Genomic DNA, 24824 nt, shown 5'->3' on the forward strand with positions numbered 1-24824 from the left:
ATACTTGAGGAAATAATGGCAAAAAATTTCCATACTCTTATGAAAAACATAAATATACAGGTCTAGGAAGCACAACATACTCCTATCTGAATAAATCTTAATAGACCTATTCCTGAGACATATACTAATCAGGATGTCAAATGTCAAAAATAAAGAGAGAATTCTAAAAGCAGCAAGAGAAACATGATTTGTCACATACACGAAATCCACAACAAGGCTAAGTGCCAATTTCTCATCAAAAACCATGGAGGTGAGGAAGCAGAGGTGTGACATATTTAAGGTACTGAAAGAGAAAGATTGCCAACCAAAAATTCTTTATCCAGCAAAATTTTCCTTCAAAAATGAGGGAGAGACCTCAGGAAGATGGTGGCACAGAGAGGCATGGAAGTTAGTTAGTCCCCCAGGAACAACTAATAAACAACCAGGAACAACCAGTAAATAATCTGGAATAACTGTGGGGGAACAAACATGACCGTCCACTCATCATACACCAACCTGAATTGGGAGGAATGCCCAAGATCGCAGCATAAAATCTGTAAATAAAAACTGCAGACCTGAGCTGGGAGCCCCTCCCCCCACAGCCCGAACTGCAAAGCCTCACAGTGCTAGAGAGCAGCATTCTCCAGGCAAGCAAATATAGCTCAGCTGAGCTCCAACTGGGTTTTTAATTAACAAACATGGACTGCTCAATACAAGCCACAAATTCCCAACAAGCAGACAGAGGGTTTTGGTGATGACTGACCATGGAGAGCCAGAGGACCTCTCTGGGAGGGAGGGGAAGCCCAGAGGACCTGGTGCTATCTCTGGCCAATAGGTGAAACTGAGGGGGGCTGCAGGCCAGCCTGAAAGGGGGCTTTCTGTCCCTTTTTCAGCTCAGTGGAGAAAGCCTCAGCCATTTTCAGTTCCCAGCACTCTGATCCAGACAAGGGTGGAGATAGCAGAGGCAGAAACTATTCAAATGCCAATGAACTCTCCCTAGGGAGTGTATCTTCCCTAAGAAGACGAAGGTGCTGCCAAACTCTACTATCCACCTTCCATTCAGAACAAGACCCCAGAGCCTGGGGGGATGAAAGCCACAGGCCACACCTCCTTACACCAGTCTGGAGCTACAGGCTGACAGGCACCACCTGCTGGGCAGAAAAGCACAGTGACTTGAGGCCTCACAGGGTGTATCAATCTCCTAAGACTCACGCTCAGGGAGACATGATACTATTGCCTCCTTCTGAGACCTGAGCCCATTCAGATCTGGGAAAACCTGATTGGGGTAACCAAGGAAACCAGATGCCTAGACAACAGAAAACTACAACTTACATTAAGAAAAACAGTTATGGCCCAGTCAAAGGTACTAGCTTACGCTTCAACTGAGATAAAAGAATTTAAACAACTAATGCTAAATCAATTCAAAAAGTTTAGGGAAGATGTGGCAAAAGAGATGAAGCATATAATGAAAACACTGGATGTACATAAGGTAGAAATCGAAAGTTCGAAAAAACAATGGGCAGCATCTATGGAAGTGAAAGGCACAACACAAGAGATGAAAGACACAATGTAGACATACAACAGCAGATCTCAAGGGCAGAAGAAAACACTCAGGAACTGGAGAACAAGGCAACTGAAAGCCTACACACAAAAGAAAGATAGAGAAAAGAATGGAAAAACATGAGCAATGCCTGTGGGAATTGAATGACAAAATGAAATGCAGGAATGTACATGTCATGGGTGTCCCAGAAGGAGAAGAGAAGGGAAAAGGGGCAGAAGCAATAATAGAGGAAATAATGAAAATTTCCCATCTCTTATAAAAGATAAAATTATGTATCCAAGAAGAGCAGCGTACCCCAAACAGAATAGGTCTGAATAAGCCTATGCCTATTATCAAACATCAAAGATAAAGAAAGACTCCTGAAAGCAGCAAGAAAAAAGTGATCAATCATATACAAAGGAAGCTTGATAAGACTACGTGTAGATTTCTCAATAGAAACCATGGAGACAAGAAGGAAGTGGTATGATATATTTAAGATACTGAAAGAGAAAAACCACCAACCAAGAATCCTGTATCCGGCAAAACTGTCCTTCAAATATGTGCAAGAGCTTAAAATATTCTCTGACAAATAGACAATGACAGAGTCTGTGAAAAGATACCTGCTCCATAGGAAACACTAAAGGGAGTACTACAGACAGAAAGGAAAAGACAGGAGTGAGAGTTTTGGAACACAGTTTTGGGAGACAGTAGCACAGCAATGTAAGTACACTGAACAAAGATGACTATGAGTATGGTTGAAAGAGGATGGTTAGGAGCATATGGGACACCAGAAGGAAAGAGGAAAGATAAAGACTGGGACTGTATAACTTAGCAAAACCTAGGGTGTTCAACGATTGTGATAAAAGGTAAAAATATATTTTTACATGAGGTAGAACAAATGAATGTCAACATTGCAAGGTGTTGAAAATGGGGTGGGATTAGGGGAAAAATACGATCAATGCAAACTGGAGACTATAGTTAACAGAAACATTGTATTATGCTTCCTTTAATATAACAAAGGCAATATACCAAAGCTAAATGCATATGGGGGGGGGGGGACATAGGGGAAGGGTATGGGACTCTTGGTCTTGGTGATGTTGTCTGACTCTTTATTCTACTATAGTTTAATGCTATCTTTCCTTTTGTTGCTCCCTAGCTGTCATGTTTTTTTCTCTCTCTCTTTCATTTTTCTTTTTCTTTTGTCTCTCTACTTTCTTTGACTCTTCCTCCTTCTTCATGGAAGAAGTAGAGATGTCTTTATATAGGTAGTGGCAATGGTGCTAAATACATAAATATGTGACTATATAGGGAACCATCAATTGTTTACTTAGGATGGAATGTATGGTGTGTGAACAAAACTGTCTTAAAAAATGGGTTGATAAAGAAAACTTGAGGGCGCTATATTGAGTGAAACAAGACAGACACATAAGGACAAATACTGCAGGGTCTCACTGATATGAACTATTTATAATATGTAAACTCATAGACATGAAATATAAGTTACCAGGATATAGAACAAGGCTAAAGAATGGGGAGCAGTTGCTTATTATGAGCAGAATGTTCAACTAGGGTGAACTTAAACGTTTGGAAATGGACAAAGATGATGGTAGCATGTTGTGAGAATAACTAACAGTGCTGAATGTTGTGTGAACTTGGTGGAAAAGGTACGCTCAGAGTCACGTATGTCACCAGAAGGAAAATTGGAGGTTAAAAGATAGGAATGTATAAAACAGTGAATCTTGTGGTAGAAAATGTCCATGACTAATTGTACAAATATTAGAAATCTCTCATGAACTAGAACAAATGTATGACACTATAACTAGAAGTTAATAATAGAGGGGCATGTAGGAAAAAAATATACCTATTGCAAACTATATACTACAGTTAGTATTTTAACATTCTTCCATCAACAGTAACAAATGCACTATACCAATACTATGAATCAGTAATGGAGGGGGGTGGTTAGGGGTATGGGAGGATTTGAGTTTCCTTTTTTTGTCTTTATTTCTTTTCTGGAGTAATGAAAATATTCTAAAAATTGAAAAAAAAATTGTGGTGATGGATGCACAGCTGTATGATAGTACCATGGGCAACTGATTTTTATACTTTGGATCTTTGGATAATTGTATAGTATGTGAACAATCTCAATAAAAAAAATGAGGGAGAGTTTAAAATATTCACAGATGAAGAGAAACTGAGAAAGTATGTTCACAACAAACCAGCCCTACAAGAACTACTAAAGGGAGTCCTGAAGGCTAAAAGAAAAACAGAGGAGAGAGTGGCTTAGAGTAATGTAAAGAATGAAGATCATCAGAAAGGGTAATGAAAAGGGTTAAATGAGAAACAACAACAGAAAAAGATATGACATAGAAAATCCAAAGGTTAAAAGGGCTGAAGTAAGTACTGCCTTTACAATAATAACAATGAATGTTAACGGATTAAACTCCCCAATCAGAGAAAGATCTGCAGAAAGGGTAAAAAAGCATGATCCAACTATATGCTGTATTCAAGAGACTCATTTCAGACTCAAAGACACAAATAGGTTGAAAGTGAAAGGATGGAAAAAGAAAATCCATGCAAATAGTAATCAAAAAAGAGCTGGGGTAGATATACTAATATCAGACAAAATAGACTATAAATGCAAAACTGTTGTAACAGACAAAAAGTACACAATATATTAATAAAAGAGGCAATTCACCAAGAAGGAAAAACAATTATAAATATTTATGCACCAAACCATGATGCCCCAGAATACATGAGGCAAACACTGGCAAAACTGAAGGAAGAAATAGATGTCTCTACAATAATAATTGGACACGTCAATACACCACTCTCATCAATAGATAGAACATCTAGGCAGAGGATTAATAAGGAAACAGAGATATTGAATAGCATAACAAATGAACTAGACCTAACAGACATACACAGAAAATTGCACCCCCAAACACCAGGATACACATTCTTCTCAAGTGCACATGGATCATTCTCCACGATAGACCACATGTTGGATCACAAAACGAGTCTCAATAAATTTTAAAAGAATGAAATTTTATAAGTGCTTTCTCTGACCATAATGGAATGAAACTGGAAATCAAGAATGGGCAGAGAACTGGAAAATTCAGAAATGTATCGAAGTTAAACAACACACTCTTTTTTTTTAATTCAGTTTTACTGAAATATATTCACATACCATACAATCATCCATGGTATACAATCAACTGTTCACAGTACGATCATCTAGTTATGCATTCATCACCACAATCTATTTCTGAACATTTTCCTTACATCAGAAAGAATCAGAATAAGAATAAAAAATAAAAGTAAAAAAAGAACACCCAAACCATCCCCCCATCCCACCCTATTTGTTATTTACTTTTTGTCCCCATTTTTCTACTCATCCATCCATACACTAGATAAAGGGAGTGTGATCCATAAGGTTTTCACAATTACACTGTCACCCCTTGTAATCTACATTATTATACAATTGTCTTCAGGAGTCCAGTCTACTGGGTTGGAGATTGGTAGTTTCAGGTATTCACTTCTAGCTATTCCAACACATTATAACCTAAGAGGTGTTATCTATATAGTTCATAAGAATGTCTGCCAGAGTGACCTCTCGTCTACACTTGAAATCTCTCAGCCACTGAAACTATTTCATCTCATTCTGCATCCCCCTTTTGGTCAAGAAGATATTCTCAATCCCACGATGCCAAGTCCAGATTCATCCCTGGGAGTCATATCCTGTGTTGCCAGGGAGGTTTACACCCCTGGGAGTCAGGTCCCACGTAGGGAGAAGGGCAGTAAGTTCACCTGCCAAGGTGGCTCAGTTAGAGAGAGAGGGCCACATCTGAGCCACAAAGAGGTACTCAGGGGGAGACTCTTAGGCACAATTACATGCAAGTTCTGCCTCTCCTTTGCAGTAAGAAGCTTCATAAGGGCAAGTCCCATGATCGAGGGCTCGGCACATCAAACCGCCAGTCCCAATGTTTGTGACAACATCAACACCAGTCCAGGTGAGGAAGTCCAAACCTTCTGCATCTTGCCCCAGCTCTTCGGGGGGGGGGGGCTGTAAATATATTTTTTATTCTCTTCCCAAATTACTTTGGGATGTTAAACAACACACTCTTAAACAATCAGTAGGTCAAAGAAAAAATCACAAGGAAAATCAGTAAATATCTTGAGATGAATGAAAATGAGAACACAACATATTAAAACTTATGGGATGCAGTGAAGGTGATGCTGAGAGGGACATTTACAGCCCTAAACCCTTACATGAAGAAAGAAGAAAGAGCTAAAATCAAAGACCTAATCGCACACCTGGAAGAACAAGGAAAAGAACAGCAAACTAATATCAAAGCAAGCAGAAAGGAAGAAATAACAAAGACTAAAGTACAAATAAATGAAATTGAGAATAAAAAATAAAACTAACAAAACCAAAAGTTGGTTCTTTGAGAAGATCAATAAAATTGACAAACTCTCAGCTAGAATGACAAAGAAAAAAAGAGAATTTGCAAATAAAATCAGAAATGAGAGTGGGAGCATTACTACTGACACCACAGAATAAAAAGGATCATAAGAAGATGCTATGAACAACTGTATGCCAACAAATTAGACAACCTAGATGAAATGAATAAATTCCTAGAAACACATGAACAACCTACAATGACTCCAGAAGAAACTGAAGACCTCAACAGATCAATTACAAATAAAGAGATTGAATCAGTCATCAAAAACCTCCCAACAAGGAAAGCCTAGGACCACATGGCTTCACAGGTTATTTCTATTAATCCTTCCAAGAAAAAATAATACCAATCCTGCTCAAACTCTTCCAAAACACTGAAAAGGAGGGAACACTATCTAACTCATTTTATGAGGCCAACATCAACTTAATTTCACAGCTATTTAAAGATACTGCAAGAAAGGAAAATTATAGATTAATTTCTCTTATGAATATAGTTGCAACAAAATATTTTCAAATTGAATCCAATGGTACATTAAGAGAGTTATACACCATGGTCAACTGGGTTTTATCCCAGTTATGCAAGTGTGGTTCAGCATAAGAAAATCAATTAATGTAATACACCATATTAGCAATACAAAGAGGAAAAACACGTGATCATTCCAATTGATGCAGACAACGCATTTGACAAAACCTAGCATCCTTTCTTGATAAAAACACTTTGAAGAATAGGAATAGAAAGAAACTTCCTCAATGTAATAGAGGGCACATATGAAAAACCTACAGCTAACATCATACTCAGTAGTGAAAGACTGGAGCTTTTCCTTTAAGATTTGGAACAAACAAGGATGCACACTTTCATCACTGTTATTCAGCATTGTGCTGGATGTTCTGTCCAGAGCAATTAGGCAAGAGAAAGAAATAAAAGGCATCCAAATTGGAAATGAAGAAGTAAAACTTTCACTATTTGCAGATGATGTGATCCTATATACAGAAAATACCAAAAAATCTAAAGCAAAGCTACCAGAGCTAATAAACAAGTTCAGTAAAGTTACAGGATACAAGATCAACATGCAATGTGTTTTTATACACTAGGGATGAGCAATTTGAGGAGGAAATCAACAAAAAATTCCATTCATAATAGCAACTAAAAGAATCAAGTACCTGGAAATAAATTTAACCAAGGATATTAAGGAGTTGTACACAGAAAACTATAAAACATAGCTAAAAGAAAAATGGAAGGACATTCCATGTTCATGGACTGAAAGATTAAATATTATTAAGATGTCAATTCTCAGAGAACCTAAGATGGCGGCTAGGTGAGACAGGGCAAAAAAACACCTCCGTGAAAAATACTAGATAAAAACCAGAAAGTGACCCAGAACACCACTCCCAGCAATGCACCAGCTGGACAAGGTCTGCTAAATCCACAGGGAATGTGCATTTGGTGAAACCAGGAGCCTGCATTCTGAAACTAGTGAGTGAGTTGGCTAAAAGTTCTGCGGCCGTGCTGTGGTGTGGGGAAACAGTGGGCTGGCATTTGGAGATGGACTAGTTCTTTAAAAAAAAAAAGCCCGGGAGTGGCTGCAGATACGACAGGGAGAGCCGTACAGTGAAGCATGGTAGGAGTGGGCTGGGCTAAAGCCTCGGTGTCTGGCGTGGAGGACACCCCTTCCCACACCCGCTACTGATTGTCTCGAGACCAGAGGAGCAGAGGGGAGTCAAAAGGAGAAAAAAAAACTGTATTCCTTGCAGCCATCTCATCAGTGGGCAGGGGATGCTCCTGCCTGGAACCAGACCCACAGCCCAGAGCCACTCCAGGAAACCCAGTGTGATGAGGAATCTTTCCATCAGCACTACACACAAGCCACAATATCAGCCATGAACAGTGGCCTTTAATACACCCACGGCTGATTGTCCCAGAGCTGGGAGGGCAGAGCTGTGTGAAAAGGGGGAAGTTAATGCTTCCCATTCAACCATCTTTGAAGCGGGCTGGGAGTGCCCCTGCACGGCCCAGTAACCCAGGGCTTCCCTGGCAGGCTGGCACACACTAGTGACGTGGCGCGGCCCTCCCTCAGCAGAGGTCCTGGAAGAGCACAGCTGGGAAGCGGGAACCACTTGGAAATCCCAGGGAACCTACGCCGATACCAAGGACTTGTGGGTCAGTGAAAGAGAACAGCCTTAAATCTCTGGGAACACCTGGGAGGTTTGATTATTAAAGCTACCCTGCCTGTCTAACCACCCAGATACATGCCCCACATTCAGGGCGGACAGCACCAGCAACACACCCAAACTTGGTGCACCAATTGGACCCCACAAGAATCAGACACCCACACACCACAAAGACAAAGTGGGGAAGAACTGACTTGAGGGGAATAGGTGACTCACGGATGCCATCTGCAGGTTAGTTAGAGAAAGTATACGCCACCAAGCTGCAGTTCTGTCAAATTAGGGATCAAGTAAAGCAAATGCCAAGAGGCCAAAAACAACAGAAAATCTTAAAGCATATGATAAAATCAGATGATATGGAGAACCCAAACCAAAACATCCAAATCAAAAGATCAGAAGACACACAGTACTTGGCACAATTAAACAAAGAATTACAGACAGGCAACAAGAGCATGGCTCAGGATATAAAGGACATGAAGAATAGCATGGCACAGGATATAAAGGACATAAAGAAGACCCTAGAAGAGCATAAAGAAGAAATTGCAAGAGTAAATAAAAAAATAGAAGATCTTATGGAAATAAAAGAAACTGTTGGCCAAATTAAAAAGACTCTGGATACTCATAATACAAGATTAGAGGAAGTTGAACAACAACTCAGCCTCCTTGAGGACCACAGACCAGAAAATGAAAGAACAAAAGAAAGAATGGGGAAAAAAATTGAAAAACTCAAAATGGATCTCAGGGATATGATAGATAAAATAAAACATCCAAATTTAAGACTTATTGGTGTCCCAGAAGGGGAAGAGAAGGGTAAAGGTCTAGAAAGAGTATTCAAAGAAATTGTTGGGGAAAACTTCCCAAACCTTCTACACAATATAAATACACAAAGCATAAATTCCCAGCGAACTCCAAATAGAATAAATCCAAATAAACCCACTCTGAGACATATTTTGATCAGACTGTCAAATACTGAAGAGAAGGAGCAAGTTCTGAAAGCAGCAAGAGAAAAGCAATTCACCACATACAAAGGAAACAACATAAGACTAAGTTGTGACTACTCAGCGGCCACCATGGAGGTGAGAAGACAGTGGCATGACATATTTAAAATTCTGAAAGAGAAAAATTTCCAACCAAGAATACTTTATCCAGCAAAATTCTCCTTCAAATTTGAGGGAGAGCTTAAATTTTTCACAGACAAACAAATGCTGAGAGATTTTGCTAATAAAAGACCTGCCCTACTTCAGATACTAAAGGGAGCCCTACTGACAGAGAAACAAAGAAAGGAGAGAGACATATAGAAAATTTTAGCAGACATATATAGAATATTACATCCCAGGTCACTGGGACACACATTCTTCTCTAGTGGTCATGGATCTTTCTCCAGAATGGACCGTATGCTGCGGCATAAAAACAAGCCTCAATAAATTAAAAAAAAAATGAATTTGTTCAAAGCACATTCTCTGACCACAATGGAATACAAATAGAAGTCAACAACCATCAGAGACTTGGAGAATTCACAAACACCTGGAGGATAAAAATGAGGGGGAGATAAAAACATTCCTGGATAATCAAAACCTGAGGGACTTCATCACCAGTAATTGGTCCTATAAGAAATACTAAAAGGAGTTGAGCAGGCTGAAAGGAAGGGACACTAAACAATTGACTGAAACTACATGAAGAAATAAAGATTTTCAGTAAAGATGACATGGTAAATATAAACACCAATACTACTGCATTTTTTATTTATAACTCCACTATTTACTTCCTGTACAGGATCTAAAATACATAAACTGTAATGATAAATCAGTGGTTTTGGACTCAGTGTAAAATATGTAATTTTTTACAAGAACTACCTAAAGGAGGGGGAATGATGGAGTATACGAACATAGTTTACATCATATTGAAGTTAAGTTGGCATCAAAGAAAAACAAGATTGTTATAGATTTAAGATGTTAAATTTAAGCCCCATGGTAAACACAAAGAAAGTATCAGAGAATATGACCATAGAGATGAAAAGTAGAGTAGGGGTCCCGAGGAGTGGGGGAAGGGGCAATTGGGAGTTAAGAAATGAGAGTATGGTTTCTGTTTGGGGTGAAGGGAAGCTTCTAGAAATGGATGGTGGGAAGGTGATAGCATTGCAACATTCTAAATGTGATTAATCCCACTAATGGAATGCTAGGGAGGGGCTGGAATGGGAAGATTTAGGCTATATATATGTTTCCACAATTAAAAAAAAAAAAGTCTAAACAGATGACAATTAAATGCCAAGGATGATCCTGGATGGGATCTGAGGATGGAGGAGAGGAGGCTCAAAGGGACACAGATGGGACACACACACACACACAAAAAGGAATTATAGAATGTAAGCTTTGTATCAATGTTGAATTTCTTGAACTTCTTAGCTGTGCTTAATGAGATTGCATAAAAGAATGTTCTTGTCCATGGGAAAGGTATATGTGAATTATATTGTTTGTTCAAAGATATGTGCAGCTTGCTCACGTATGTTCAGAGGACAGAGCAATAGATGATGCAGGGAGGGAGAGAGGGAGGGAGGGAAAGAAAGAAATGGTGGTGTGACAGGATGTTAAAGGTGGTGGATCGGGGTTTCAGAGGAGAGGGGTCGGGGTATGATGGAGTTCTGTGTATGGGGTATGTACTGTTTTTGCAACTCTTCCTGTAAAATTGAATTTATTTCAAAATAAAATCTATTAAATTTTAAAAAAAAGCAAAAAACAAAACAAAAAAATGGATTGGGGTGATGAACACACAACTATATGATGGTACAGTGAACAGTTGATTGTATACTTTGGATGATTGTATGGTATGTGAATATATCTCAATAAAATTGAATTAAAAACAAAAAACACAAAACACAAAAAATATGTCAATTCTCCCTAAATTGATTTACAGATTCAAAGCAATCCCAATCAAAATTCCAATAGCCTACTTTGCAGAAATAGGAAAGACAATTTTCCTATTTATTTGGAAGGGTAAGGGGCCCCAAATAGTCAAAATCATCTTGAAAAAGAAGAACTAAGTTGGAGGACTCACACTTCTTGACCTGAAAGCATATTGCAAAGCTACAGTGGTCAAACAGCATGGTACTGGCATAAAGACAGATATATAGACCAATGGATTGAACTGAGAGTTCAGAACTAGACCTCCCATCTATTGGCCAATTGATTTTTGACAAGGCTGCCAAGTCCATTCAACTGGGTAAGAATAGTCTCTTTAACATGTGGTTTTGGGAGAAATGGATATCTATATGCAAAAAAAAAAAAAAAAAAAAGGAAAGAAACAGGACCCCTGTCTCATATCATATACAAAAATTAACTCAAAATGGATCAAAGACCTAAATACAAGAACCAGGACCATAAAACTCCTAGAAGAAAATGTAGGGAAACATCTTCAGGATCTTGAGGTAGGCAATGATTTCTTAGACTTTATAACAAAAACACAAGCTTTAAAAAAATAGATAAATGGGACCTCCTCAAAATTAAAAACTTGTGAATCTAAGGACTTTGTCAAGAAAGTGAAAAGACAACCTATTCAATGGGAGAAAATATTTGGAAACCACATATCTAATAATGGTTTAATATGAAGAATACACAAAGAAATCCTACAACTCAACAATGAAAAGACAAACATCCAAAATAAAAAATGGGCAAAAGACTTGAATAGACATTTCCCCAAAGAGCATATACAAATGTCTAAAAAGAACATGAAAAGGTGCTCAACATCACTAGCTATTTGGGAAATGAAAATCAAAACCACAATGAGATACCATTTCATACCCACTAGAAAACTACAAGTGTTGGAGAGGATGTGGAGAAATAGAAACAGTAATTTATTGCTGGTAGGAATGTAAAAAGGTGCAGCTGCTGTCAAAGTTTGGCAGTTCCTCAGGAAGCTAAGTACAGAATTACCCTATGACCTGGCAACCCCATACTAGGTATAAACCCAGAAGATCTGAAAACAAGGATTTGAATGGCTATTTGCACACCAATTTTCATAGCAATGTTATTCACAATAGCCAAAAGATGGAAACAACCAAGTGTCAATCAACTGATGAATGAGTCAACAAATTTTGGTATATACATATGATGGAATATTATTCAGCTGTAAAAATGAATGAAGTCCTGATGCATGCAACAACATGGATGAACCTTGAGGACATTATGCTGAGTGAAATAAACCATACTTAAAAGGACAAATTCTATACGATCTCACTGATGTGAACTAATTATAATAAGCAAACTCATAGAGTTAGAATCTAGAATATAGATTATCAGAGGATACATACGGGTAGAGAATGGGGACCTGATGCTTAATTTGTACAGAATTTCTTTTTAGGTTGATTGTAAGGGTTTGAAAATGGATGATGGTGATAGCGCATTATTATGAGTGTAATCAACAGTACTGAACTACAGAAGTGAAAGCGGTTAAAAGCAGAAACTTTAGAATGCATATATCAATAGAACAAAAATTAAAAGATAAAGCATGGGACTGTACAACACAGTGAACCTACTGTATGTAGACAATGGACTATAGTTAATAGTACAAGAATGTTCCTTTATGAATCATAACAAATAAACGATACTAATATTAGGTGTAAATAATAGGGTAGTGTATGAGGGAAAATACACCTAATGTAAATTGTGGATTTTAGATAATAGTACAAGTTTAATAATTTTTTAAAGGTAACTACTGTTAAAAAATAGAAAAATTATTTACAAAATGCTATAACAATTCTAACAAATGTACCATGCCTATACGTGGTGTTGAGGGGTGGGTTGATAAACGGGAATCCTGTGTTTTATACATGATTGTTTTGAAGCCAGAACTTCTCTAATATAAATAAATAAAAATAACCCCCACTCCCAAAATTGAGTGACACAGAATAAAAGAAAAAGAAAGAAAAAAATGAATGGATAGACACATGACTTTCAAAAAAGTGCAGTCACTCAGCATGACACACATATAAGTTTTACAAACATAATTTCTTTTTTTATTACCTAGGAGCATTAGGATATACTTTCTAGACTGTAATAATTGCTTGCAGTTAATTACAAATGAAACAGAAGTGCTGGTAATATTAGAGACTTGTACCCTGCATAAAACTGGAAATGACTGCTATTACTCTTGGTTGCTAGAGAATATTAGGTCCTAGATGCTAATTAGCAGTTCATAGCCCTCCTACAGGGGGGATATCTCATTAATGTATGAAACTATCTTGGTAGACAAACCCAGCAGTCATGTCACTCTGACCATTTTTGTTTGAGCAATTATAAGGCATAATAAAACTAAAGAGTGACTTTTTGTGAGAACAAAACCATGAAGGTTAAACTGCACAGTCTCACATTTGCTCACTCGTCAAAGAAAAACAGCTGTATCACACCTTGAGCCTCAGTCAATGTGCAGAAACCAATCAAAAACAAAAGACAAAAGTTTTAATCAACACAGGGCAGAAACAAAATTTTCTCCTAAATGCCTGTTTCCAAAACAAAAAATTTAGAAGAAAAACATATATTTGGGGTGGGGAGAAATTAGAATGGTTCTAGGATTGTGCCAATGTGTAATTTATCATTAGGGCTGATTTTGCTTATATATATATACATGTAGATATATATTTATAATTTTTATCCCTTTTTATACAGCCAGGTCCCTCAAAAAAAGAGATATATTGAGCTTGCTCTGGTATTTTGTTTAAAAAGATGGGTTTTTAAAACAATATATGATGCTATGATTTATCAAAATATATTGATCTCCTCTAATATACATGTACTTTTACTTAGCACATAACCATCTGGAGAAAAGTTGTACTGAAACAAAAAAGGAGCATGTTAAAATTCCAACCTGAATATAGTTTTACTACTAACACAAAAGAAATTAGGTATTGCATAAATCCTGGCTGCTTAGTCAAACTAGGTTTTATATTGAAATATGAATTATATTTGTATTTTCTAAAAGAACATTAAATCCTTTATATTTTTATCATGGGGCACATGTGTGTGTGCACATTCATACACACACACAAATACTAGTGATCTAGAAAGTTCCTTAACAAAGAGCCACAGGAATATATAGATTCTTTATTTTAAAGAAGACATATTCATTTCTCCTCAGTGTAATGACATGCCCCAGTTTTAATTGGCCTCTTTTCTTTTCCCAGGAATGGTACATCCATTTCACCTGTGGAAGTAAAATTAATTAAAGGAGCTATAACTTGTAAAAATTGGAAGAGTAAATCTTTCTTCTCTGTATATTATTGGAGTTGCCATGTGATACCACCAAAGAAAATGTCTTTGCCTTCCTCCTAAGCTCTTGTAAAACCCCAAACACAGGCTAGAATCCAATATAAAAGAACCATGATTTCATTAAGCAAAGAAGAGAAAGAATTGGAGGTTTAGTGAGGAATAGTGAGGGGGAAAGGCTCTGAATCAGAAGACGGAGTTGGGATATAAGGAAGAGCTAAAAGCCTTCATTTTTAATCTACACATTTGCCTTACTAGAGGAGGAGGATTATCTCCGTTGTCTCAAAGTGAATCAAACCTAGATGTCACGGGCAGTCTCAGTTCCAAATATTATCAGCCATTGTACCCTTTAACTTGTCGCAACATGTGCCATAATTTGTACATTTAATAATATGCCACCATATGTCTGGGTTAGCTGTGGCTATCCACCACTAAATAATGGAACTTTGGTATTTCATCATTTTCTAATTTCTTAGCAAAACATGTTAATTGAAAAAAAAAATTAGAAAATTTAGCAAAGTAGTAATACCTAAATTTTGACCATATGGATAATTACATAATACTTTGTTAACATTTTGATGTCTGTCTGCTTCTATGTATGTATGTATGTGTCTATATATCTAATCATCTAGAAACAACTATTGTAGCACCTTACATTTGTAATTCATAGTTCACAGGCACTTTCAATTTTTTTATCTTCATAATAACCGGGAGGAAGAGCCCTATAAAATTGCGCATGGTGTGTGTGCAGTGTATTTTACTTATCATTTTACACTACCAAGTGTCCCACTTGTTCCATCAAAAGCAAAGGTTAATTACACTTCTGTGGAGCTATCCAGTGGAAGTCTACTTTTCTCTCACTAAATTACAACAGGAGTAAATTAGAGGTTTTCAGAATTTCAGGGTTTTGATTGATGAACTCATTAATTCACCTTTTCAAAGTCAGGGCTCACATTTTAAATATTTTATGTACAGTTTGCATGTTGGCATTTTTAAGGTCTTTTAAAAAAATTAGACAGTGCTTAAGAGAAAGGTCAAGCTTATCACTCTGGAGCCTGGATGTCTTTGTAATACACAGAGCAAGAGTCAGGATTAAGTCTTCCTGTCTTCCTCTTACCTGAAAAATAGTCCGTGTTGGGTAGATACAAGAACAGTAACAAAGATGGTTATTATTTCATTTCCCAAAGTAAGATTCTCTTTTCATCAAGGTAGATATGGACACTACACCACAGAAGCTTGGTTCTTATTTCACCTTGCGTATCGTTAGCTGATAAGTGGTTATGGTATTGCCATTATATCCAAGTTTTATGCACTTCAGGACATTCTACATCCAGGCATTGATGCATAGGCATCTCCCTAAAGTCCTCAACAAAACTGAGCATGTGCCTGTAGACTCTGCTTAGGGCAGACAGTCTTCCAGTCCATTGAACAAATTGTCCCTGATTTAAAGAACCATGCATCATTTGTATACAGATAATGTGACACCAGAAAACAAGTAAAAGCAAGCAACAATTCCATAAATAGTACATTGCTTCCAAAGCTTCCTGTGTAGTATTACATTTGTCCCCCTCTTTATCACCCTCTAACTTATTTAGGCTATTTTTGAGAATTCATGTAGAAATAAAACCATTATAAAATATATTCTCAGTTTTTACCCCCAGCTGACCATTGTTAAGCCTGTTTAAAAAAATAGTAATAAAGAAAACTCAGGAGAGATGGACAATCAATATAAATAGTTAAAAGTACACAAAATGACCATTTAGTCTTCCATCTACGATCATGCGGGGTAGACATTAATGTGTATGCAGATATATATCTTGGCACAAATTGTAGGATAAGTCATATAAAGCAGGCTCTCTTTTAAAACATCTTAGCAATAAAAGAGGGGTCTTATTTTTAATGCTTTTAATGCTCCAACTGCTTCATGGGACCTCAACCCAAATTGGTTTACACATGCAGAAATTAAGCAGGGCTCTAGTGTAAAAATGGAGGATTTCAAGACATAGAAGGAAGCATTGTTAATGACATATGGAGCTTCGTCCGTGTTAAAATCTGAGGCAACATTTATGCTTGTCCCTGTTGGTGAGTCCATCCTACTGCTGCAGACAGCAGTGCATTCCTGGCCTCATTCTCAGTCCTTGATTTGTACTTGAAAAATATGTACGTGTTGAGCCAGATGCTTCCAGAGCCTAAGGTAACTCTTGTGATCAATTCAGCACTCGAGGAAAGAGAATTAACTCTTTCACTAAGAATTCTGCATATAGGTCCACTCCACTTTAAATAAATGCGGTATCTGAATATCTAACAACCCCCAAAAGACAATTAGAATTTACTATACTTTTATATTCAGCGAAGTCTTTTTCATAATGCTTAAAAACTACTTTTATATACCAAACTGGTTTCCAAATAATCCTTCAGAAATTTGTCTACTGGGTCAAGCTACATACTCTTAAAGTGGAGAATATTCTCCAGTATCGCGGAAAAAAAAAAAATGATGGCTCCCAAATGTGCTCCACAATGTTTTAAACCCACAATATTAATAGGCATTCACCAATAAGGCATTGAGAAGCTGACCACTAATTGTCAATGGAATGTCTGGAGCAAATCCTTACCTGTCTCACCATGAGGGCCTGCTCCATCTTAATTCAGAAAAGCTGAATTATTATATTACTGAAAATGTTTCCTCTCCAATTCTCTTTCAGAGAAGATAGTCCTTTCTTTATCTAATCTTCTCTCTCTTGAGTTCAAATGACTGACTATTCCTTGAAAATATTGACTTCATGTAGACCTGATCTAAGTTGTTTATAACATTAAGGGTATTTAAGTCACATTTTTAATACTCAGATTTTAGGCAGGTACTTGAAGGGATTAAAAGGATTCAAAAAAACACTAAACAAATCCGCAATAAATATAACACAATAACTACAACAACACAACAATATTGCAGAGTGTCTTTAAAAGTTCTCGTTTACCCTTTTGCACTATGCTGATTTTTTGAGGATGGCCATACCTGGCCTTGGCCATACCATTTAAAATACTCATGAAGCAAAGTTCTTTCATGCCCAGCAAACTCACAGCAAGTTATATATCCCTTACGTCCTCAACCTCCTGATAGGAACTTCTGTAAAAGATAGGTCTACATGGGTGTAGCAAAAACAAGCTTTACCCATTAAGCTAAACTGGATGTTGCCCCTTGAAAATGTTGTGGGAATAAACATCATTTCTTAGCATTCCAAGTGAGACGCTCTGACCTAGTCAACCCGTTGAGAAATTTCTAAAGCCCTAAAGCCCACACACTGATCATTTACTATTCATAGCCTTATGCCCACCTTTATGCTGGGTGAGGTGGGATGGTGGGTGAGAATGGAATTCTATAATCAATTTCATGAGATGTTGAAGTTGGGCAGCTAAATTTTTTTTTGACAAAATCTTGCCATTTGGTCCTCCTTCCCCTTTTCCCTGATATACACCACCACCCTACTTTCTCATTCATGTCAAGTTTTAATTTCTTATAGCACTTCTGTAGGCTAATAATCATGTGTTGTATTTATTCCCGTATGCTCCCTTTTTAACTAAGTCTAATTTGTCCTCCTTTTGTTGTCGTGAACATCTGCCCCCTCACAGACTGTTGAATTCATTTAAAATAAGATCATCTGCCAAGTGCAAGCAAATATGTGCCACTACAAATCCCCTGCAAAAAGAAATGCTTTTACCCCATTTTTTTCAACATTAAGGTTACCAAACAAATACAAAATTTTTTATCAGTTCAAGGGTGACATCACAGCAACTTTTTGAAAAGTTCAGTTCTTATAGTAGCCATATTCTGCCTTATCTTGTTCAGCATGAGAATGAATGTTCTTTGGTATGAGCTGTAAGCCAGACTTACATATTTCCCAAAATTAAAAATCCATTGGGCAAGCCAAGATTTACTATGTAACTAAGGCATCAGATTTTAGCATGGAGTCACAAGACACAGGTTTCAAATTCTACTTGTATCTCAACAAATACTTCTCATATTGCAGACATAATGCAGTGCGTTTCTTAGAAGTAAATATAAAGTGAAATATATTATTTAAAAAGCAGTGTTTTAAATATAGGAGAGTAGAATTAAAAATTGAAAACATTTTACAACTACATTTAGGGCATGTACAAATGGTCTTTGGGGATGATTTTATTGATAAGACAAATCAGGTGTGGTAAAAATTTCTTAAGGATAAAAATGGGCCTTGGCGTGGCAGGACAGGACAAAATAGAGGACACTGAGTTCCAACAATGTCACATATATGACTTGACAAGCCACAGGGCAAGCCACTTAACCTGTCGAAGCTCACTGTTGTCATCAGCTAAATTGTGGTGGTAATTCTCTAACAACTGTCCACCTTCCAGAGGATCAAAGTGATCCAATGTTTATGAACATTTAGAAATTTAAATAAAAAAAAAATTTAAAAACCATGAGCTATAAAAACATACAGTATTATTATTACACAGCATTAAAAAAAATTAATGTATGTCTACAAGATACTCAGGTTTGGTTTATATTTCAGTAACCCCAACTCTATTATAAGACAAATTCCTTTGAAAGTCCTAACTCGGACACACTTATTGAAGCTTCATTTTATTTGATGGCATTACCACTTCACAGCATTGTGTTATGTTTTATTCACTTGCATTACTATCCAAACTGATGTGTGTCCATTAAAAGGAACAAAGTATGCCTGAGAGCATACATACATATCTACCCAAGGTTACATCCATTTAAAATATGCTTTTTTTGGTCAAAACCTACAACTACATTCAAAATGGTGGATTTGTAGTTATAACTTTTTGTAGTTCTAAACAGTAATATAAGTTGCTTTCTCTTTCCTTTTATCTGATTTATAATTCCAGATTATAAATTATACAAGCAAAAACTGTATTGTAAAGTCTGTACAGAAAGCCTACAAACATATCACTGAAATCCAAGGTTGGACAAGGCCAGTGGTCCTTCATTATCTTTGTGAGGCTTTCCCTTTGGTAAGTAGCATCTGACACTTTTGAAGCAGAGATGCAAAGCCACTAGTTGCTGCTTATGATTGAATGTCTGACTGGTTGTTTTTGTTTTTTAATTTTCTTAACTCTCCCATTTTAAGAGCTTTACTGCAAATATGTTTGTTTACAAGTTCTTTGTGTGGAACAGCTTAAATGATTATTTTTGAGGCATAATTTAGGACATCTGGGAGTGAATTTGTGTAAACAAATTCCTTTTGCTCCCTCCCCTCCCACCCCCAAACCTCCACAGCCATAATACTTTCTTATTCATAGTTCATAAAAAAAATAGAGAATTTCAGCCAAACAGTTCTGTCTTGAGAAGGGTTTCATCACCAGTTCAGCCATTACAATGGCCTTTTGAAATAAAGATGAGTCTGACCCACTTTGGCTTTCATCCTGGTAAATTACTGTTACCACAGTGGAAAAGTTGATTTTCTTTTCCTGTAAGCTCCATATTTTGTAATATATTTCTGACATTTCCACTAAGAAAAATTCTGGACCCACTACTTACTCAAACACGAAGGCCAGGGTCCAGCCATCCTGGCAGCACCACGGGCTGCTCTGTCCACTTCATCTCCAACACCTTGAGCCCTGAAGGAAGAGAAGTCACTGGGTGGAAAAAGGGAGAGAAATCTTGCCGACACCTAGGATAGGCCCTATTGGTTTTAGAAAACCCCGTCAGAGCAGTCATTGATTAAATCTACTCTTGAGATCAAGTCAGCATTTGATGAATTGATCTCAGAAGTTCCAGAAATGTGCCATAGCATGATTATTCGCTGGATTCTAGAAGATATTTTAGAGAAACAAACAGATAGACAAATGGAGCTTGGCGTCAGGACCCTGGGATTGAATTCCTGCCTCTGCTAGCTGGATGCGATTGGGCAAGTCACTAAATCCCCTGGGCTTTATTCTCCTCATCTGTTAAATACAGGCAGTAATAGTTACTTCCTGTATTTAGGTAAAGGTAAATATGAGGGTATAAGGAGATAATAAATATAAAAGGGCTTGGTAAATAGTCTTGGGGGACAGAAATAGGATTGTCTGTATAGCATAGGCCAATGTAAATGAGATGACTACAAAGTAGTATCATTATTTCTAAAATAATCATTAAAAATACAGTAAAGGGCTGGTTTGATTCATCCACTTTGAAGAGACAGGGGAGCGGGGTGCTCGTCTGATCAAGAGACCCTGAACCAAGGAGCGGTGGAGTTTGAGAAGCCAGCAGCTCGGGGTTCAGCTGCAGCAGCCCCATCACGTGGGGTGGGATGAGGTGGGGTGGGGTGGGGTGGGCTCCTGGTCCCTGGTTTCCACAGCGAACGTGTCTCAGGATGTCAGAAATAGGAACGCCTTTGACTATTCACAGTTTCAGGAATCTCATGATGCAGATGAAGATTGTGGAAGAGATTTGGGCCCTCTAGCTAAGAAAATTCAATCATCTCTCCAAGAAGCTAAAAATAAGAGGTGATCTGGAAAGAATTCACAGAAAGATAGTAAGGACTCAGAAGAAAAAGATGTGAAAACCAAGAAGGATGATTCTCATTCAGCAGAAGACAGTGAAGATGAAAAAGAAGATCATAAAAATGTGCGCCAGCAATGGCAGGCAGCATCAAAAGCAGCTTCTAAACAGAGAGAAATGCTCATGGAAGATGTGAGCAGTGAGGAAAAACCAGAAGAAGAGGGTGAAGCACCATTGCAGGAGAAAGATCCTGGCAGCGATGAAGATTTTCTAATGGAAGATGATGACGATAGTGACTATGGCTGTTGAAAAAAGAAAAACAAAAGATGGTTAAGGCGGCCAACCCTGAGAGAAAAGAAAAGAACATGCCCAAACCCTGGCTAAAGGCTACAGTGATGCCAAGTCCAGTGAAAGGCGAAGGGAACGTGGGTCACCCCAGCTTCAGAGGCATCTGTGCTGGTTTGAATGTATTGTGTCCCCCAAATGCCATTATCTTTGTGGTCTTGTGGGACAGACATTTTGGTGCTGGTTAGATTTGCTTGGAATGTGCCCCACCCAGCTGTGGGTGGTGACTTCGGTGGGATACTCCTATGGAGGTGTGACCCCACCCATTCAGGGTGGGCCTTGATCAGTGGAGCCATATAAAACATGCTGACTCAAAGAGACTAAACGGAGTGCAGCTGTGAGTGACGTTTTGAAGAAGAGCAAGCTTGCTAGAGAGGAGCGTCCAGAGGAATGTCCTGGGAGAAAGCCATTTTGAAACCAGAACTTTGGAGAAGACGCCAGCCACGTGCCTTCCCAGCTAACAGAGGTCTTCCGGACGCCATTTGCCATCCTCCAGTGAAGGTACCTGATTACTAATGTGTTACCTTGGACACTTTATGGCCTTAAGACTGTAACTGTATAGACAAATAAACCCCCTTTTTATAAAAGCCAGTCCATCTCTGGTGTTTTGCATTCCACAGCATTAGCAACCTAAAACAGCATCCAAGACTCCTTCCCCTGAAGAAGATGATGAGGAACCAGAAAGCCGTCCAGAAAAGAAAACATCTGCCAGCCCCCCACCAGAAAAATCTGGGATGAAGGATCTGAAGATGAAGCCCCATCTGGGGAGGTTTAAAAGTGATGATGGTTTCAGGAGAGATTTTATTAAGGGAGGACGGAAGGAAGGGAAAGGGAGGAAGGGAGGAAGGAAGGGAAAGAAAGAGAAAAAAAGAGGGGAAGAAAACCTACTTAAGATAGAACATGAGTTTAGCTATGGCTTGACTTTTGGACTTTAAATGCTTTTTTCCATTTGTTGATGCATTTTCTCTTTTCTTCTTTTTTTTTTCTTAAGAAGACCATTGTATGCTTCAGTTACTTTTTGTCTATTGGTCTTCTCTTCTCCACCCCTCCCCTCCAACCCCAGAGAAAGCCATGTCACATTAATCACTGGATTGACCACTTCATCTTTTTATTTTTAATGGAAGGTATACCACAGTTGGAAAGCAATAAGATCTGAGGTGAACACTACAAAATTTTGCCTTTACTAAATGAGAGCAAGTTGAACAGTAATCAAAAAGTGTATAAGGGTTTTAGTTAGAAATGATTGCTTCTTCCTCTACCTGGACTTTTTAGAAAATCAATTGTCATCTAATATAAATTTATGTGTCTATATACATGAGTATAGCGGTCTAAAAATATCATGACTTCTGCTGATGAGGCAGGTAGGAGATAAAAATGAATTCTGAATTGTTACTAAAAGTATTCATAGTTTTTGCTTGGGGAACAGGGTGGGGAATGGGGTTACCTGACCTTGTGTAAGGGTATGGGTTTTCTTTTATCATTTCATCACTTGTTATCTCAACAAGACTTGGAGCCAGTGATTCTTTTATCCCACTACAGTCTTTAAGAAGCTTAAAAAAAAAAAAAAATAAAGCAGAAGTGCCAAAACTGAAATCACTCCTGATTTCAGATCTCATTCTCTAATGGTTCATGTTTTTAAAGTAAGTATGTATCTATTCTGTTTTTGTTTTTTTTTTTTTTTTTGGATAAATTTATCAAGGATCAAAAAGGAAAAAAAATAAAACCCCTAGAATTTAAATGGCAAGATCAAGTTATATATACATCACAGTGGATTTCTTTTCAAACTGACAATGTTTAGGTTTTAAGCAAATAAAGTACCAGTTAACATAAAACTAAAAAAAAAAAAATTCAGTAAAACCTGCAGCTTCTTCTAAGTCATAACTAATAATTTTGCTATTTTTGTTCTGTTGCAGAAAAGAAATGTTTGGGGAAAATTATTTACTCATGAGTGCCAAGAAATAACAATAGAACCCTTGAATCTGAGCTATAAAGAGATCCATGTCTATCCTGGATGAACAAATCAACCTATGTGTTTTCTTCTATTTCGCAGGACAACCAAACCTTATGCTTTGGCTTTCAGGTCCTCAAAACAGAAAGACTTGGGAACCTCAATTGTTGTATGAGGTTTGGAGGTTGCAGCTTGGTTGAGCTGTTAGCCATACGCTCTGAAGTGTGAGTGTAAGTCTGTGTTTAGTTCAATTACAAAACGTAAATGATCAAAAAAGAGTAGGAAAAGCTGCCTTTTCTCAATTTCAGATTTGCTCACAAAATTCATATAATCAAAGTAGCCAGATAATTGCCAATCTTACAACAGTTTTTGTTGTTGTTGTTAGTTTTTTATTTTAATTGAGCAATCTGCTTCAGATTTAGGTTTTACAGTATTCATTTTGAACATTTTTTTCCTATCCTGGATTGCTTTTGACCTTGTCTGCAAAACCCATTGACAACCAACATTTAACTTTTCCTCAAGTCACAACTTACATGTGAAATCTCAGAACAGCTGAGCCAAATGAAGACTCTCAGTTCCCACTAATTCCTTTCTAGCCATTGTCTTCCCCCATACTATTTACTTAAACACTATGACTGACAAACTAAGTTTTAATCAATATATGCTTATTTAGGACCTGTGTGGTTTTTTAATGTGTAATGCTTAAGCCAATTTAGTTTATCAGCTTAGAATGGATTTTGTCTATATTGTATTTGATACATTGTGGCCTATTCAATAAACACTTAACAGCATCCAAAGAATTGAACCAATTGACACATTAGCTCTATGGATTTAATGGATGGCCAGGACTTAAAAAATCCCTTAAAGGTAGAGTAAATAAAGCATGAAGCATTTGAATGAACTTGTCCCAGGATATCCTAGAACTTCAAATATTTCTGTAACCAACATACAGAGAAAGAATCAAGCCATCTATCCACCTAAAGCTAGACTTTTGAGGCTTCATGATTTGCAGCCTTTTCTGCACTAATCCTTACTTGTGTTACTGTTGGAGGTCCTGAATGAGAAACAGTTCTATTTTAATACTCAATTAGGATGAAGTTAGTGCTGCTTTTGTGTTGTTTTAGATACAGAACCACCTTAAAATCATATCATGTTTATCCCCTTCAAGCTTCAGGTCCCAATTGGCAGGCACAACCCAGCCCCATAAATGTCTCATCATAGTTTGGCACCATTATTGTTTGATGAGTCAACTCTTCATCTCCACTGGTCATTGGTGAGGTTATCAATCCATCAGGTCTCCTCACTGGACACAATGTTTCATGCATATGAGACCTGCAGCAGATTTCACAAGAGTCCTTAATATCCAAGGAACAACCCAGGTTGATTCTAAAAATCACCCTTGTTCCTCCTTAATTTGGTGGCATACTTCAATTATAATTTTCTAAAACAGAAAGAGACTGGGGAATGCCCCTTGATGATGACAGTGTGCAGGAGGACATCTGTCCCAACATTCATAGAAATAGACCTGTCGGTTTCCAGTTTGTTGTAAAAGCTCTGTGGCCTTGATGACTGTTTTGGTGGGCCATCTGATGAACATGATAAGGAGTCCACTAAGAGGGCGTGTGAGGTCACAGTGGGTCTGTGGC

The 24824-nt window shown here is 37.6% G+C and overlaps 1 pseudogene; it reads left to right on the top strand.

The window, feature by feature from the left end:
* Positions 1–22005, top strand: part of LOC119508840 — a 141562-nt pseudogene extending 119557 nt beyond the window's left edge.
* Positions 22006–24824: the final 2819 nt, after the last annotated feature.

The sequence above is a fragment of the Choloepus didactylus genome, chromosome 14, assembly GCF_015220235.1.
Source record: "Choloepus didactylus isolate mChoDid1 chromosome 14, mChoDid1.pri, whole genome shotgun sequence".
NCBI classification, from domain to species: domain Eukaryota; kingdom Metazoa; phylum Chordata; class Mammalia; order Pilosa; family Megalonychidae; genus Choloepus; species Choloepus didactylus.